Source organism: Malaclemys terrapin, chromosome 2 (genome assembly GCF_027887155.1).
Source record: "Malaclemys terrapin pileata isolate rMalTer1 chromosome 2, rMalTer1.hap1, whole genome shotgun sequence".
Taxonomy (NCBI): domain Eukaryota; kingdom Metazoa; phylum Chordata; order Testudines; family Emydidae; genus Malaclemys; species Malaclemys terrapin.
In genome coordinates, this window is record NC_071506.1 from 3228300 (window position 1) to 3245534 (window position 17235).

Sequence of the window (17235 nt, forward strand, 5' to 3'; positions counted from 1 at the left end):
TAAACCCAGATAAATCCGTTTTACCCTGCATAAAGCTTATGCAGGGCAAACTCATAAATTGTTCGCCCTCTATAACACTGATAGAGAGATATGCACAGCTGTTTGCTCCCCCAGGTATTAATACATACTCTGAGTAAATTACTAAATAGAAAGTGATTTTATTAAATACAGACAGTAGGATTTAAGTGGTTCAAAGTAGTAACAGACAGAACAAAGTAAGTCACCAAGCAAAATAAAATAAAATGCGCAGATCTATGCCTAATCAAACTGAATACAGATAATTTCCTCACCAGTTCCAGAGTGCTCCCTTTTACAGGCTAATCTCCTTATAGCCTGGGTCCAGCAATCACTCACACCCCCTGTAGTTACTGTCCTTTGTTTCAGTCTCCTTCAAGTATCCTGGGGGGGGGGGGGTGGAGAGGCTCCTTCTTTAGCCAGCTGAAGACAAAATGGAGGGGTCTCCCACAGGTTTAAGTAGACTCTCTCTTGTGGGTGGAGACCCCCCTCCTCCCTCCTATGCAAAGCCCAGCTCCAAGATGGAGTTTTGGAGTCACCTGGGCAAGTCACATGCCCCTGCATGACTCAGTCTTTGCAGGCCGACGCCATTGTCCACATGGCATCTTGCATGTCTCCAGGAAGACTTCTCATGTGGATTGGAGCATTCCAAGATGCATTGTTCCCTAAGTGTCTCCTGATCAGGTACTTAACCTGGCAAATTCCTTCCTAAAGAAGCTGACCAAATGCCTCCCAAAGCTTACTTAGAAACCAAGCCAGCATACAGCCCATATTCTTAACCTCGAGTAGAAAATGATCTATATGTACAAATAGGATGAATAGATCTAGTAGACCATAACCCTTACGGAGATATGTTACAAGGCACAGGCAGCACAAAACGTATTCCAGCTATGTCATCCATACATTTATAAGCACCCCCTCCCCATAAAGCCTTATGGGGTACACTGTCACAGATATCACTACCAGTGAACCCCAAGAATTTGTAATTGCAATTGATGGTTCTATAGAGAAGTAGATATGATGGCTGTTCCTGGAATTTGCACTGTGTTAAATGAGAGAGGCCCTTATTGTTATTTGGTAACCCAATTAGTGAACAATTAAACGACTACCCAAAGAGTTTGTTTTGCCACTGGAAATTTTACCTGCATAGAAATTATTCCAGTGACTAATAATGTTATCTGTACCTTATTGCAATACACCCCCTCTTATGCCAATAATATTAATGCCTCCCAGAAGTACATAAAGGTGTTCAACCAACAGATGTGGTATAGTACTACACCAAAGAGAGATGTATTAGGATATCAATGGACTGTGATTAACACTACACTAGGGACTGTTAAATTTTCATTGCCCTTATCCAGTTTCCAGATCACCTCTACATACCCAAATCGTTCAAAGGGGGCTGCCATTAGATTAGCACAACAGAGGGCCTGGGTTATTTCCTCTAGAAAGAAGAGGGACTTGACCGGATCCCTTTGGGATGGGGCCAATAGTGCAGCAGCCGTTTGGAATATTTTTAAGAGCCAAGAACATGATGAGAAATTGGGGCAACTAGAGAAGGCCACTAGCCTTATTTCTGGGGCACAGCTAACCCAGGTACAGGCTGGAGTTGGTGAGTTACATGTTATCTCTGCCCGTAGTTCTATGACCCAGAAGTTGCTGACAGAGACGGTATTGAATATCACTGAGGCTGGGAAGGCATTGCAGTGGGATCTAGCATGTTCAGAAATTCAGGATTTCCTGAATGACCAGCTAATGGCCATTCGGAATGATCTAGAGCATCAGGCTTGGCCCACTGCCCTTACAGACACATCAGGAGTACCATCTGACCTGTGGCCATGGAGACATACTTGGAGACTTTCTGGGTGGAAGTGTGGACATTCACAATGCTTCTTCCAAGCACATGGACCGGTTAGGGGGTGTGAGCTTCCACATACCGAATCCTGCCGGGTCCATGGGGAGGATGCATGTGGGATTGGGTAATTCACCAAGACATCTGGGAAATTAGACTAACTGGTATGCCCAATTGATTTTTAGTCAATGCTCCTGGCATTACACCTGACATTTGAATGGGGTTAGGGAGTCAATGGACATTTTGGCCATTAGAACCCCACAGCTTCAGTGTATACATAAACTGAAGCCAGGAGAAGTTGTTACTGTTCATGACTACGTTTGCTGGGAGGGTAGGGGACAAGGAACTACCCTGACAGGACACTTACTTTTTCAAGCTAATGATAGCTGTGTGTATGTTAAAGCCAACACATTGCAAGACATACATTTTAATCTTATTACCACTGCAGGCAATCATATTATTTCCTAGCCTGCAGATAGAATTTTGTAAGTAGCCCTTAAGTTCCAGATACCCTTTAATTGGACTAGTTTAGTGCCTGATCGATTTCAGAATTTGCTTTCACTGTTACCAGAGGTTCAGAGAATCTCTGAAATACAAGGGCAAATTCACATGCTTCAAAATATATATCAAGTTGAAAAGAATGCCTTTCATACAGCTTATAGAGTGTCTGCTTTATGTACTAAGTATGATGGATTGTGCTTTATGACTAAACCTGTACAACAACCCTATCATATTATTGCTATGGGAATGTTATTGCTTGTGTTGCTATTAATTAGTTTAGGATTATGTTATTGTTGTTGTAAAGGACGTGATAATAGTAACACCTTTCATGTCCATCCTCATCAAAACCCCTAAGGGTTGAAGGATCTGAAGTAGAATCTGAATTCCAAGACTTAATGCAAATAGAGATTTGAGAATGTTTGTTGTACTAGTAGTACAAAAGGGGGGGGGGTTGTGGAAGCAGAGAAAGAACTGACAGGAAGGGGATTGCAATGCATGACAGTTTGTTAGCAAGAGTCAGGCTAACTGTAACCCTAATAACGCGAGATTTGTAGAAGCGAGGATGTGTGAGGCGAGTGGGAAAGAACTGCGTGAGAAGTTGTTTCGACCTTGTGTAGATAATGTGTGAACAATATGGAATGCAGACTGAGAGTCTACATTACTGAGAAAAACAAGATATCAGAATGACCTATGTATAAACAAAATGCTGTGGTTGCTTTTTATTGTCTGTATCAAAAGGTATAAATGCTGGCTGTGATTGTTTACCTGAGAAGAGACCTGCCTAGGTCGGGGAGACCCTGTGTCCTAGTGCACTCTCTTCCTTTACACAGCTGTTAAAGAAAATAAAGTATCTGATTTGCTGTACCCAAACAAAAGAGTGAGAACTCTGTTATTCTCTGACAATTTGGGGGCTCGTCCGGGATGGCAACGCCCGCTGAGACAGCAGCAGCTGCTACGGATTGGCACCCCCTTGGCACCCTCAGAATGCCTGACCCTGATGAGGGGCTCTGTGGGGTCCTGGGACCCAGCGCTGCATTAGACCATGAACGAAGGGCTTGGAGGGCCAATAGGATCAACAGCCTGGAGAAAGCAAGAGGACAGGAAAGAGGCCCAGGACTCCCAGCAGGGCAAGGAGAGGGAAATGCACAGGGGACAGCAAGGAAAACCAGCCACAGCTCCACATATGCAAAACGTGGCTCTCACAGGTCAGCGTATATGGAGTCACAACACAGTACATTTGTGCACTCAAAAGGACCTAAGTGTTTACTTCCTTTCTAATTTTAATTTTTCACCCCATTAATTTATGTTAAAAATCTGTATAACATTGGCTGGGGGGGGGGGGGGGTTGCACATTACTTTTCTGCACTCTTTCCCCCCCACTGAGTAAAGCTGTGTTTATGGAGAAATAAATTATCTTTATTAGCACACGACAAATATTGCCCAATGCACAGCAGTAGCCAAAGCAAACAGTCCATGTAAATACACACTAAGCACCATATAATTGATAGCGTCACGTCAGGAAAATACCCGGTCGTATTGAGACATGAGCTGCAAGCGCTACACAATTCTTAGCAGCACCAAAGCTCCAGGCCCAGAGAACACTCCAGCACAGAACTCTACTGAGACTGACCATTAAAGTCTCTTTCAAAGCCTCCCTCAACGGCAGAGCTCCACACCTGGCTCTTGTAATAGCCATTGTGTCTGGCTGGTCAAAGCCAGAAACCAGTCTATCCACCTCCCCCTGCTGGCAGCTTTCCCCCCTTTGCCTCGCAGATATCAGGTAGGACACATCAGACACATTGGGATATTTTTCCTCACTGAGACCAAGCTAGTGAGTAAACACTGCCAGCGACCCTAACCCTAACCCAGAGCCCCATGGGTTTCTTGGATTTTTTTTTAAAAGGTGCAAAAATTATGGGCTACAGCTGGCATTATGGGCTAGAGAAAGAGGCATGCTAGGATAGCTCAGTGGTTTGAGCATTGGCCTGCTCAACCTAGGGCTATGAGCTCATTCCTTAGGAGGGGCCGCTTAGGAATCTGGGGCAAAATCAGTACTTGGCCCTGCTAGGGAAGGCAGGGGGCTGGACTTGATGGCCTCTCAAAGGCCCTTCCAGCTCTATGAGATTGATATATCTCCATATATTATAGCCAGGGCCTGCTCTAGGCACCAGCATTCAAAGCATGTGCTTGAAGCAGCACCTTTCAATGGGTGGCAGTCCAGCCCTTTTTTTTTTTCTCTTTCTTCTCCTTCCTTGGGGTGGCAAAAAACCTGGAGCCGGCCCTGCCCATAGCTCCCTGGGTGAGTCATTTCTATCCCACAACACATTGTGAACTTTTCCCAAAAGGCACCATGCCAGATGGCAGCGCGTGACACACTGGGATACCGATCCATGGTACAGCGCACTTTGCATCGACACAAGCACTCCTAGTGAGCCTGTGCAGCGCCCATACAAGCTGCCAAGTGTGCACGTGCCCAAGTGCTGTACAAACGTAATCGGCTGTACGTTGGCATGACTTGTATTGACCATGGCTTGCAGTGTAGACATGGCCTAAGTCACTGGAGAGGGGGGCCTCATAGGGTCCACTCAGCTGTTAGGTTTCATGGTGTATAAGGCCAGAAGGGGCCATTAGAGCATCTAATCCGATCTCCTGTACAGCAAAGGCCATTACGTTTCGCCCAGATACCCCTGTCTTGAGTCCAATGACTTCAGAGAAGATAAAGCATTTTAGTCCTGAGGACATGAAACTGAGGTGTGCCTCAGAGAACAGGAGAGACAGAGGTGCCACCAATACCCAAGGCAGCTGCAATGGCAGGGAACTGGTTCGGTGATACCTGCCCGGGTGATCCACACCCCACGCTGCAGAAGAAGGCGTTATGGAAGTGTTGGCGGATTACCAGGGACGCGTCACCAGTATCACTGTGGGCTGGTCAGGGAAGGTGCTTGATGCTCACACTTTAAGAACACAGGACTGTTCAGAAAGCTGAAAGCAGGTCCCTGCTGTAGCCTTTTATTCTATTTAATATTAATCATACTTCAGTGGGTTCAGCTCAGGTGGCTACAGTCTCAAGTTCAGCAGGGTTATCTCTGTTTGTTCTGGATCTAGAGTTCATAGGAACACATGAAAGCATAGGCAAATAACACAGACCGTGACAAAAGCATCTATCTTTTAGTAGTTTTATTAAAGTTGTCAACAAAGTTATAAATGTCACAGCATATGCAATTCCTAAAGATAAGTACATTGTGCCAGTTATACCTACAGAACTACTCACATCCCCCTAGATGGTACTGGAGTCTGTTGGCCCTCTTATGGATTGATCATCAATACGGGAGTGGTTCCTGCTGGAGTTTCCCAGAGGAAACTCAATTGTCCTCTTCTGGGCACCCTTTCTTATACAGTGAGTCTATCTATACGTACATTCTGCACATGTACATGAAACTGTCAACCCTCTCTTTCTTATTGGCCTTTGTCCCCTGGAAACACAAGGGACCCTGAATTCTATAGGCTGGGTAGGTTCTTGTTAATATTGACATGCCACCTTTATCTTGTGGTTAAGGCAGGTGTTAGAGACAATATTTGTCGTTACAGCATTTTATAATTTAAATGTAATCTTCCCAGCTATACTTTCACAATAGTACCAGTTGGTAGCTCTGTCCCATAATCTTTCGGGTTATTTCTCGGTCATTGACTTGCGCCATCATTTCTTGTCTCCAAGGCCTAAAATAGCTAAGCTAAAGTCTTGCAGGCCTCAGCGCACAGTTTCTTGCATTTCAGTTTGTCTTACTCGTGTCTACTACATAGTTCCTCTAAATACTGATCAGTCTTATACTTTTATAATCCTATAAATCAACTCCGATTAACATTGTGGAAGTAGAGAAAGAACTGACAGGGATTGGAAGGGGATTTCAATGCAAACAGTATCTGTTAGCAAGAGTCAGGCTAACTGGAACCTTAATAACGCGAGACTTGTAGAAGCGAGGATGTGTGAGGCGAGTGGGAAAGAACTGGGTGAGAAGTTGTTGCGACCCTTGTAGATAAGATAGAATGTGGACTAGAGTCAAAATAAGTGAGAAAAATAAGTTATCAGGCTGACCTCTGTATAAACAAAATGCAGCTGTTGCTTGCTCCTGTCTGTGTAGTGTTGCTTATTATTGCCTGTAATAAAGGTATAAATGCGTGCTGTAATTGTTTACCTGGTGAGAGACCTGCCTAGGAGGGGGAAACCCTGTGTCCTAGTGCACTCTCTCCCTCCACGCAATTGCTTGAGAATAAAGTATCTGACTTTGCTGCACCCAACCAGAAAGTGAGAATTATGTTTTTCTCTGACAATTTGGGGGCTCGTCCGGGATGGCAACGCCTACTGAGACGACGGCAGCTGCTGCGGATCGTTCTCCTTCGAACCCCATGGCGCCACAAGAGAGGTATGAGACCTTTTGAAATCTCTATTGGGATGTCGGAGGAGGACTGTCCATGGGGCCGTCTGTCCCTGTTGGGCTTACGCCATCTGAACTTATTGACTGTGGAGCAAGATCAGATGCAGAGCGGTGCTGGGGAACTGTTTTGCCGCCCCCAATAAGGTTAGTTTATGTGGTGCTGGGGACTTAGTTTTGCCACCCCCAATAAGGTTAATGCATAAGGGAAATGCATTTGGTATGCACCTGTGCTGAGGGGTTTTTACCGCCTCAAGAGGGGTTGTTACCGCCTCATAAGGGAAAGTGTATTGAGTCCAGACATAAGGTACAGATGCATCGTGGTATTTAGAAACAGAGGCCTTAGGGTGTGTGTATGTGTACACAGTGTGAATGAGAGTTGCCGGAAGACGCCCAGAGAATTCTGCGAAGCAATAGCTCGTGACCAGAAATATTCTAAAGCTAGCCCGGTAACTCCACCTAGAGGATCTGTAGAAGATCCGACCCACGGTGGGCTGACTCAGCCTGGCATCGTCTGGCGAGGAAGCTACCTGGGTCTAGGAGTGTGTGAACCCATCTTCCCTCCCCTTTCCTCTCTGTGTGCCTCTTCTGTGTGAGTGCCCTATAGGGTGAGATCCTTAGTTTATCAGCCGCTAGTGAATAGGGTGTTTTCCCTGTGTGAGATTGGAAAATGGGTGGGGGAGCAGTCCAAGGATTCTCCCTCACCCCCTAAGGGTACCCCAGCATATTACATGTACGTACGTTATGGTCCTAAAACCTGCAGATATTTAGACAATTGGAATCTTTACACGCGTGAAAATCCATCTAAACAATGCCCACTAGAAGGCACCTTCGATTTAGATAAACTTACATACCTCAGAGGAACCCTTACATCACCAAAAGCCTCTGACACACAGTGGGAGCAATTTGTCTGTTGAGGAAAGGAACAGGTTAATTTGGCATTCAGCTTGGCCCCAAGATAAAGAGACAACTGTCTCTTTATCTTGGGGCCAAGCTGAATTCCAAATTAACCCGTTCCTTTCCTCAACAGACAGGACTTCCAGGCAGAAAGGAAGCACTGGATAAACAAGTACCGGTCCTTCAGGGACTTGTCAGAATTTAACCATTTGTGTTTGCATATGCTGTAACAGCAGTGTGTTTGCCACAAGAGAAAATTGAATAGTTAAACGCCAATGGGCCGTGCGTTTTGCCCAAGTGGCAAGCCTCACGAGGGAGGACTCGGGTAGCCTTGCGAGTAAGAATGTTTAAGGGAAGAGACCAGGAAGGGTGGGGGCTAGTTGAGAAGCCCACCCTTCTAGCTAAATTGATAGTGGAACAAGCCCATGGAAGGGACGGTTCAGCGAGAAAAGCAAGATCAGGCCCAAGTGGGCAGGCAACAGATAGAGAGATTGGAAAATAGGTTGGAAAGTTTGAGGGCATAGTGGAAGGAAGGAGTAAGTAAGTATAAGCATGGGGATTTCAAATCCCCAGGACAATACTTGAAATGGTGATTTGAGTTGATAAAAGTGGCCGTTGGGAGACAAGCAAGTGATTTAAGGAAAGAGTGAGAAGTTAACTCTGTAGTTGCTGGAGGGAACAGCAGTTGAACTTTGTAAAACTGCTAAGGAGGAAAGTTCTTGCTGTCTTTGAAATGTTTGTAAATAAATCCAGGCAAAGAAGTTATTTGATTGCAATCATTTGGCTATGAACAATTTAGTAGAATTAGCTAAAGAAATGTATACAGTGCTATGTAATTAAAACCCTATTAGGCTCTAAGGGGTTACAATAAGTAGTGTTTTTCTTTCAGATCACTGTGTGTTTGAAAGCCGGAGTTAGAAGTAAAAAGCCATCAAAATTCTGATAAAGTTAATTGTGTCCCTTTTTAAGTAAGAATCTTTAAGCTGTGGATAGCTTTGGATCCAGAAGCAAGCCAGAAAGCATCTGTATTAATGCAAATTATCTGACTGATAAGGTAGAAGCCACTGAAACCTAGGCTGCCTATGAAACAAATACAAGAAAATATGGGGTAATTCCTCTGTTTTACCTAAAATCAACAAGAGTATTTGTATATTTTAAGCAATGACTGACTGCCCAGAAGGGGTAGACCTCTGATCTTTTATCTTTCAGATGATCAGAGAAAACTGATGTGAGCTGAACAGCATTCAACGTACCATGCATTTACTGGCACAATAGGAATTATGTTCTGTGTTCTATGTCCTGTCTTGTAGTGTTTGTCTCGTGGCCAGAATTGTTGTGTTTAATATTTTCATAGGCTAGTCTAGTTTAAAATCAAACAGAAGGATTAAATCAAAATGCAGATACTTGTTTTATTCAACTTGAAATACAAAGCGTTTGGATAAATCAGGAAAATGTGATATACTAAAGTCTAATACATTTGATTAAGTAAGGAAAAAGAAATTTCATTGGCCAGATCTTTTAATTGAAAAAAAATGTTGTTAAAGTTGCATACCAACAGTCTTTGGAAGCAAGGACATGAAAGGTTAACCCCTCCCCATATTGCACATGGGATACTTCTGGCTATCTCAGATTTCTAGCCAGAGGGCTGGGGAGGGAGGAAAGCTATTGGACACCAGAGGTTGTACCGAGTGGACTCCTCAAAAGTGGGTGTGCTCGTCCTGGTTTGTTGCTCCAAAGCTCTGTAATAAAGGACCAAGCCCCAGACCCAGGTCAATATACAAATCGGATCTTACCCACAAATCACGCTGTTGCCAATCCTTTAGAATCTAAAATCTAAAGGTTTATTCATAAAAGGAAAAAGATAGAGATGAGAGATAGAATTGGTTAAATGGAATCAATTACATACAGTAATGGCAAAGTTCTTGGTTCAGGCTTGTAGCAATGATGGAATAAACTGCAGGTTCAAATCAAGTCTCTGGAATACATCCCCCGCTGGGATGGGTCATCAGTCCTTTGTTCAAAGCTTCAGTTTGTAGCAAAGTTCCTCCAGAGGTATGAAGCAGGATTGAAGACCAGATGGAGATGAGGCATCCGCCTTATATAGTCTTTTCCAGGTGTAAGAACACCTTTGTTCTTACTGTGGAAAATTACAGCAAAATGGAGTCTGGAGTCACATGGGCCAGTCCCTGCATACTTTGCTGAGTCACAAGGTGTATCTGCCTTCTCTCAATGGGTCCATTGTATAGCTGATGGTCCTTAATGGGCCATCAAGCAGGCTAGGCAGAGCTAACACCAATTTGTCTGGGATGTCACCCAGCAGCATAGCATAAGTTTGAAATACAGACAGTATATAGGCAATATTTATAACTTCAACTACAAAATTGATACACACATATAGACAGCATAATTATAACCAGTAAACCATAACCTTGTCTTAGACACCCCATTTGACCCCCTTTATACAAGATCTAGGTGCCACTACAGGACCTTGGTTGCAACAATGATCTATATGGTCCCAGATTATATCAATTACGTCACAACTGGCAGGAAGAAACTTGTGGGACCCATGCTTGGGAATGTGGTATTGATTAGACGTTGGGGTTTATTCTACAGACTGCGCCCTGTGTTTTGGATAAGTCCTTCAGCATGTATTGCCCTCCTTAATTGGATTTTAAATGACAAGTACTAGGGTTACCATATTTAAAAAATAAAAAAAGAGGACACTCCACGGGGCCCCGGCCCCACCCCTTTCCCACCTCCAGCCCCGCCCCAACTCCACCCCAACTCCGCCCCCTCCCCGCCCAACTCCGCCCATTCCCCGCCCATTCCCCGAAGTCCCCGCCCTAACTCCCCCTCCTCCCTCCCAGCCACGCGAAAAGGGCTGCCCAAGTGCTACCGGCTTCACGGTTTGCCGGACAGCCCCCAGACCCTGCGCCCCCGGCCGGCGCTTCCCCAGCACAGCTGGAGCCCGGGAGGGGAAGCGCCCAGCCGGGGGCGCAGGGACTGGAGGCTGCCTGGCAAGCCGTGAAGCTGGTAGCGCTCGGGCTTCAGGCAGCCCCTATGCCTCCGGACCCTGTGCCCCCAGCCGGGCACTTCCCCTCCCGGGCTCCAGCTGCTCTGATCCTTCCCTGACTCTGCCGAAAAGCCGGACATGTCCGGGAAAAAACGGACGTATGGTAACCCTACAAGTACCAAAGGCACCTTGTTGCCACTGCCCCTGCAGTCTCCTCCATTACACTATTACCCCTGTAACACATCCAAATACAGACAATGCCATATATTTGATAAAACCAATGGCCAAGGCCTTCACACTTTAGTGATTTATTTAAAGACTGTTTGGAAAAAGAAAAAATATTTTTAAAGTTCAGGATATCCCATATAAGCGAATAATTGAGTGGAAAACAAATGGATCAGTGGAAATAGAAATATATGATATCACTACAAATGAACTCCAAGAATCTGTAATTGCAATTGATGGGTTCCATAGTGAAGTAGATCTGATGGCTGTTCCTGGAGTTTGCAATGTGTTAGATGAAAGAGGCCCTTATTGTTATTTGGTCGCCCAATTAGTAAATAATTAAACGAATACCCAAAGAGTTTGTTCTGCCACTGGAAATTGTACCTGTATTGAAATTATTCCAGTAATTAATATTGTAACCTGTACCTTATTGCAATACACCCCCTCCTATGCTATTAATGTTAATGCCTCTTGAAAGTACCTGAGAATAGTTAAATAACAGATGTGGTACAGTACTACACCAAAGAGAGATGTATTAGGATACCAATGGACTGTGATTAACACTACACTAAGGACTGTCAAATTTTCATTACCCTTATCCAGTTTCCAGATCACCTCTACATACCCAAATTGCTCAGAGGAGCTGCCATTAGATTAGCACAACAGAGGGCCTGGGTTATTTCCTCTAGAAGAAGAGGGACTTGACCGGATCCCTTGGGATGGGGCCAATAGTGCAGCAGCCATTTGGAATATTTTTAAGAGCCAAGAACATGATGAGAAATTGGGGCAACTAGAGAAGGCCGCTGGCCTTATTTCTGGGGCACAGCTAACCCAGGTACAGGCTGGAGTTGGTGAGTTACATGTTATCTCTGCCCGTAGTTCTATGACCCAGAAGTTGCTGACAGAGATGGTATTGAATATCACTGAGGCTGGGAAGGCATTGCAGTGGGATCTAGCATGTTCAGAAATTCAGGATTTCCTGAATGACCAGATGATGGCCATTCGGAATGATCTTGAGCACCAGGCTTGGCCCACTGCCCTTTCAGACACTTCAGGAGTACCATCTGACCTGTGGCCATGGAGACATACTTGGAGATTTTCAGGATGGAGTTGTATATACTCACAGTGCTCCTCCCAAGCGTATGGGCCGGTAGGAGGGGTGTGGGCTCCCACACACTGAACCTGCCGGGTCCATGGGGAGGATGCATGTGGGACTGGATGATTCACCGTGACATCTGGGAGATTAGACCACCTGGTATGCCCAACAGATTTATAGTCAGTGCCCCTAGAATAGCACCCAACATTTGGATGGGGTTAGAGAGTCAATGGACATTTTGTCTGTTAGAACCCCCACAGCTTCAGTGTATCCGTAAACTGTCACTGTTCATGACAATGTTTGCTGGGAGGGTAGGGGACAAGGAATTACCCTCACAGGACACCTACTTTTTCAAGCAAATGATGCGTGCTGCGTGCATGTTGAAGCCACCACCTTGCGAGATATACATTTTAATCTCACTACTGCTGCAGGCAATCATATTATTTCCTGGCCTGCAGATAGAACTTTGTAAGTAGCCCTTAAGTTCCAGATCCCCTTGAATTGGACTAGTTTAGTGCCTGATCGATTTCAGAAGTTGCTTTCACTGTTACCAGAGGTTCAGAGACTCTCTGAAATACAAGGGCAAATTCACATGCTTCAAAATATATATCAAGTTGAAAAGAATGCCTTTCATACAGCTTATAGAGTGTCTGCTTTATGTACTAAGTATGATGGATTGTGCTTTGTGACTAAAATTGTTCAACAACCCTATCATATTATTGCCATGGGAGTGTTATTGCTTGTGTTGTTATTATTTAGTTCAGGATTATGTTATTGTTGTTGTAAAGGACGTGATAATAGTAACACCTTTCATGTCCATGCTAATCATGCATTGTCATTACACCCAATCAAAACCCCTATGGTTGAAACATCTGATGTAGAATCTGAAATCCGAGGCTTAAAGCAAATAGAGGTTTGAGAATATTTGTTGTACTAGGAGGATGTGGAAGTAGAGAAAGAACTGACAGGGATTGGAAGGGGATTTCAATGCAAACAGTATCTGTTAGCAAGAGTCAGGCTAACTGGAACCCTAATAACACGAGACTTGTAGAAGCGAGGATGTGTGAGGCGAGTGGGAAAGAACTGGGTGAGAAGTTGTTGCGACCCTTGTAGATAAGATAGAATGTGGACTAGAGTCAAAATAAGTGAGAAAAATAAGTTATCAGGCTGACCTCTGTATAAACAAAATGCAGCTGTTGCTTGCTCCTGTCTGTGTAGTGTTGCTTATTATTGCCTGTAATAAAGGTATACATGCGTGCTGTAATTGTTTACCTGGAGAGAGACCTGCCTAGGAGGGGGAGACCCTGGGGTGGTGCCAAACTAGGGATATACGTGCCATCTACTGCCCCACAACCATTCGGGAACCCCACTGCTGCAAATCTATCTGCTTTGTCCTATACATAGCCGAGAGCCACAGTCCTGCATAGCAGGAGACGATTCGTGGCACTGCACACTTGCATAACAACGGCCCCCGCTGTGGATTTTTCAACTCCAAAACTATTTCCCACTGGCTGGTTCCAATCCGTTGTTTCCAGAGTGCTCTCACCACTCAATTCTCTGCTGTCAATGCAACTCTCCTTCTGGTGTCCACGCGCTGCAGGGCTGGGGTACACTCAGACCACAGATCCAGGAATGTGGCCTTTCGCATTGAAAAGTTCTGCAGCCACTGCTCGTCGTCCCAAAGCTTCATTACGATGCGATCCCACCAGTCAGTGCTGCTTTTGTGGGCCCAGAAGCAGCGCTCCCCTGTCTGCAGCTTCTCCATGAACTCCACCAACAGACTTGAATTGTTCTCGCTATGTCGGTCAGCAAATTGTCCTTGAAGAAATGGTCATGTCCCCTGTTGTGGCAGTAATTCCTGTGGGTCTGCTAATATAGGAGAACTGCGTGTTCTGTATTTGCAAGATTCATGAGAACAGTGCAGAGTTCTGCAGGCTCCATGCTGCTGACAGAGATGGCAGACACTGAAAAGAGCCACATGGGTTGCTTGGATTTTTTTTTAAAAGGTGCAAAAATTATGGGATACGGCTGGCATTATGGGATGGAGAAAGAGGCATGCTGGGAACTTGACTCATAGCCAGGGCCAGCTCTAGGCACCAGCGTTCCACGCATGTGCTTGGGGTGGCACCTTTCAAGGGTGGGCATTCCAGCTTTTTTTTTTTTTTTTTTTGCTTGGGCTGGCCCTGGGCAAGGAGTTCCACAAGTTGACTGCACTGTGTGAAGAAGAACTTCCTTGTATTTGTTTTAAACCTGCTGCCAATTAATTTCATTTGGTGACCCCTAGTTCTTGTATTATGGGAATAAGTAAATAACTTTTCCTTATCCACTTTCTCCACCTCACTCGTGATTTTATATACCTCTATCATATCCCCTCTTAGTCTCCTCTTTTCCAAACTGAAGAGTCCTAGCCTCTTTCATCTCTCCTCATATGGGACCCGTTCCAAACCCCTAATCATTTTAGTTGCCCTTCTCTGAACCTTTTCTAATGCCAGTATATCTTTTTTGAGATGAGGAGACCACATCTGTACACAGTATTCAAGATGTGGGCGTACCATCGATTTATATAAGGGCAATAAGATATTCTCCGTCTTATTCTCTGTTCCCTTTTTAATGATTCCTAACATCCTGTTTGCTTTTTTGGCCGCCTCTGCACACTGCGTGGACGTTTTCAGAGAACTATCCACAATGACTCCAAGATCTTTTTCCTGATTTGTTGTAGCTAAATTAGCCCCCATCATATTGTATGTATAGTTGGGGTTATTTTTTCCAATGTGCATTACTTTACATTTATCCACATTAAATTTCATTTGCCATTTTGTTGCCCAATCACTTAGTTTTGTGAGATCTTGTTGAAGTTTTTCACAGTCTGCTTTGGTCTTAACTATCTTGAGCAGTTTAGTATCTTCTCGGCTCTATGAGCTAAGATCAAGTGTAGTATCTGTTCTTATCAGTTTAATCTTTATTAATTGCATCTGATAAGCTACTACCTAGATCTATATCAGTTTAATCTGAATCACTACTGATACACTGTATCAGCTATCCTGACGAGCTCATGGTGCTCTGGGATGCATCCTGCAACCTCTAACACGCAACCTAAAGCTCTGACCACTGTCCTAGCACAGCCTGTTGCTCGACACAGGCTCCCGGCTGTTACGCCTGGTCCTCCCCGGAGATCTTCTCAGCTCACTACCCGAAAGAAGTCTCTCGGTGTCTCAGAGCCATGGCAAACCAGCAGATCCAGAGGGAAGTGCGAAGACAAGGAGAATCGCCCCCAAGATGCTGCTGCAGAAAGCTCTTCCATCCGAAGACCAGCCTGCAGGAACACCACCGAGAGGAGGAAGGTAGACCCCGGTCCCCAGCCGCCGGGAGGCCGCCCTGCAGTGCTCCAGCCGCTGGACGAACCTGCAGCCGACCGCCAGCAGCTGCAACCACCGGGAGTCTGCTCCACCTCGCTCCTGCCGCGGGAAGAGCCGCAGCCGCGGAGAGACTGCCTCCCCACGCCCCTGCTACCCCAGACATCCACTGCCGCCCAGCTGCTGCTGCCGCCAGGAGTCCGTCCCCACGCGTCCCAGCTACCGGAGAGGAGCCCCGCTGGCCATCTGCTACCCCTGGGGCCAGGTATCCTTTCCACTGAGCCCCAGCACCTACTCCCTCCAGGGGACTCTCCCGCGGCTCCCCCACCACCCATGCCGCCGGGGGGTTGCCCCCCCTCCCCAAAGCGGCTGCCCCTGCCACCGGGGGACCCATGCCCCACGCCCTGGCCGCCCCCCCTGGCGCAGCCCGGGGACCCCCGCCACGCGCCCCAGCCGCTGCTGCTCCGGCTGCCGGGGGATCCCTGCCTCGAGCCCCAGCCCCTGCCGCGTGTCCACCTTGGGGAGCCGGGCCACGTGCTCCAGCTGCCCCTACCCCAGCCACCGGTGGGGGACTCCTGCCCCACGCCCTGGCCACCTCTGCCTGGGCAGCCCGGGGAGCCCCGCGGCGCGCCTCCGCCGCCCGGGGACTCCTGCCCCGTTCCCCGGCTGCCACTACCGGAGCAGCCCGGGGAGCCCCGCGGCGCGCCTCCGCCGCCGACGCACGGGGACCCCTGCCCCGATCCCCGGCTGCCGCTGCCGGAGCAGTCCGGGGAGCCCCGCGGCGCGCCTCCGCCGCCGCCGCTCGGGGACTCCTGCCCCGCTCCCCGGCTCCCGCTGCCGGAGCAGCTCGGGGAGCCCCGCGGCGCGCCTCCGCCGCCGCCGCCCGGGGACTCCTGCCCCGCTCACCGGCTGCCGCTGCTTGAGCAGCCCGGGGAGTCCCGCGGCGCGCCTCCGCCGCCGCCGCCCGGGGACTCCGGCCCGCTGCCTACACGGCCCGGGGAGCCCCGCGGCGCGCCTCCGCCGCCCGGGAACTCCTGCCCCGTTCCCCGGCTGCCACTACCGGAGCAGCCCGGGGAGACCCGCGGCGCACCCCCGCCGCCGCCGCTCGGGGACTCCCGCCACGTGCCCCGGCTGCCGCCCGGAGACTCCTGCCCCGCTCCCCGGCTGCCGCTGCCTGGGCAGCCCGGGGAGCCCCGCGGAACCCCGCAGCCGCCGCTGGTCCCACCGCCAGGGGACTCCTGCTCCGCTCCCCAGCTGCAACTACTCGGGCAGCTCGGGGAGCCCCGCCACGTGGCCCAGTCACCGCTGCCTTGGCCACCGGGGATCTCCTGCTCCGCGCTGCTGCCGCCTATGCAGCCAGGGGATCCCCACCACCCGCCCCGGCCGCCGCTGTCTGAGCCCCCGGGGGTCTCCTGCCCCGCGCAGCTGCCGCCTATGCAGCCAGGGGATCCCCACCACCTGCCCCAGCCACCACCGCCCGAGCCGCAGGGGGCCTCCCACCCTGCGCCCCAGCCGCCACCGCTCGCAGTGACCGAGGAGCCCACTGATGCGCCCCGGCGGACAGGACCCCGACCCGCTGCCCGCCGACTGCCGCGGAACCTGGGAGACCTGCCCCCCCATCACCTGGCACTCCAGCTGCAGAGCGACTCCCCCGCTGTCCACCAGCTGCTCCAGCGACCGGGGGACCCCCCAACCACTCCCCTGCCACCCCAACCGCCGGGGACATCCTCCACGCTCCTGCTGCTCCAGCCAACGGGAGACCCCCACACCGCCCCACAGCAGTCGCAACTGCTGAACACCCCACCCCACGTCCCCCGGCTGTCAAGGGAACTCTGCCACACGCCCCAGCCACC

The 17235-nt window shown here is 48.4% G+C and overlaps 1 protein-coding gene and 1 pseudogene across 1 annotated transcript in view; one reads left to right on the forward strand and one right to left on the reverse strand.

Moving 5' to 3' along the window:
• The window catches only part of LOC128832903 (uncharacterized), a 125661-nt gene that overhangs the window by 81787 nt on the left and 26639 nt on the right, over positions 1 to 17235 (reverse strand). The window lies entirely within an intron of this gene.
• On the forward strand, positions 14928 to 15047 carry LOC128833232 (U2 spliceosomal RNA; annotated as a pseudogene).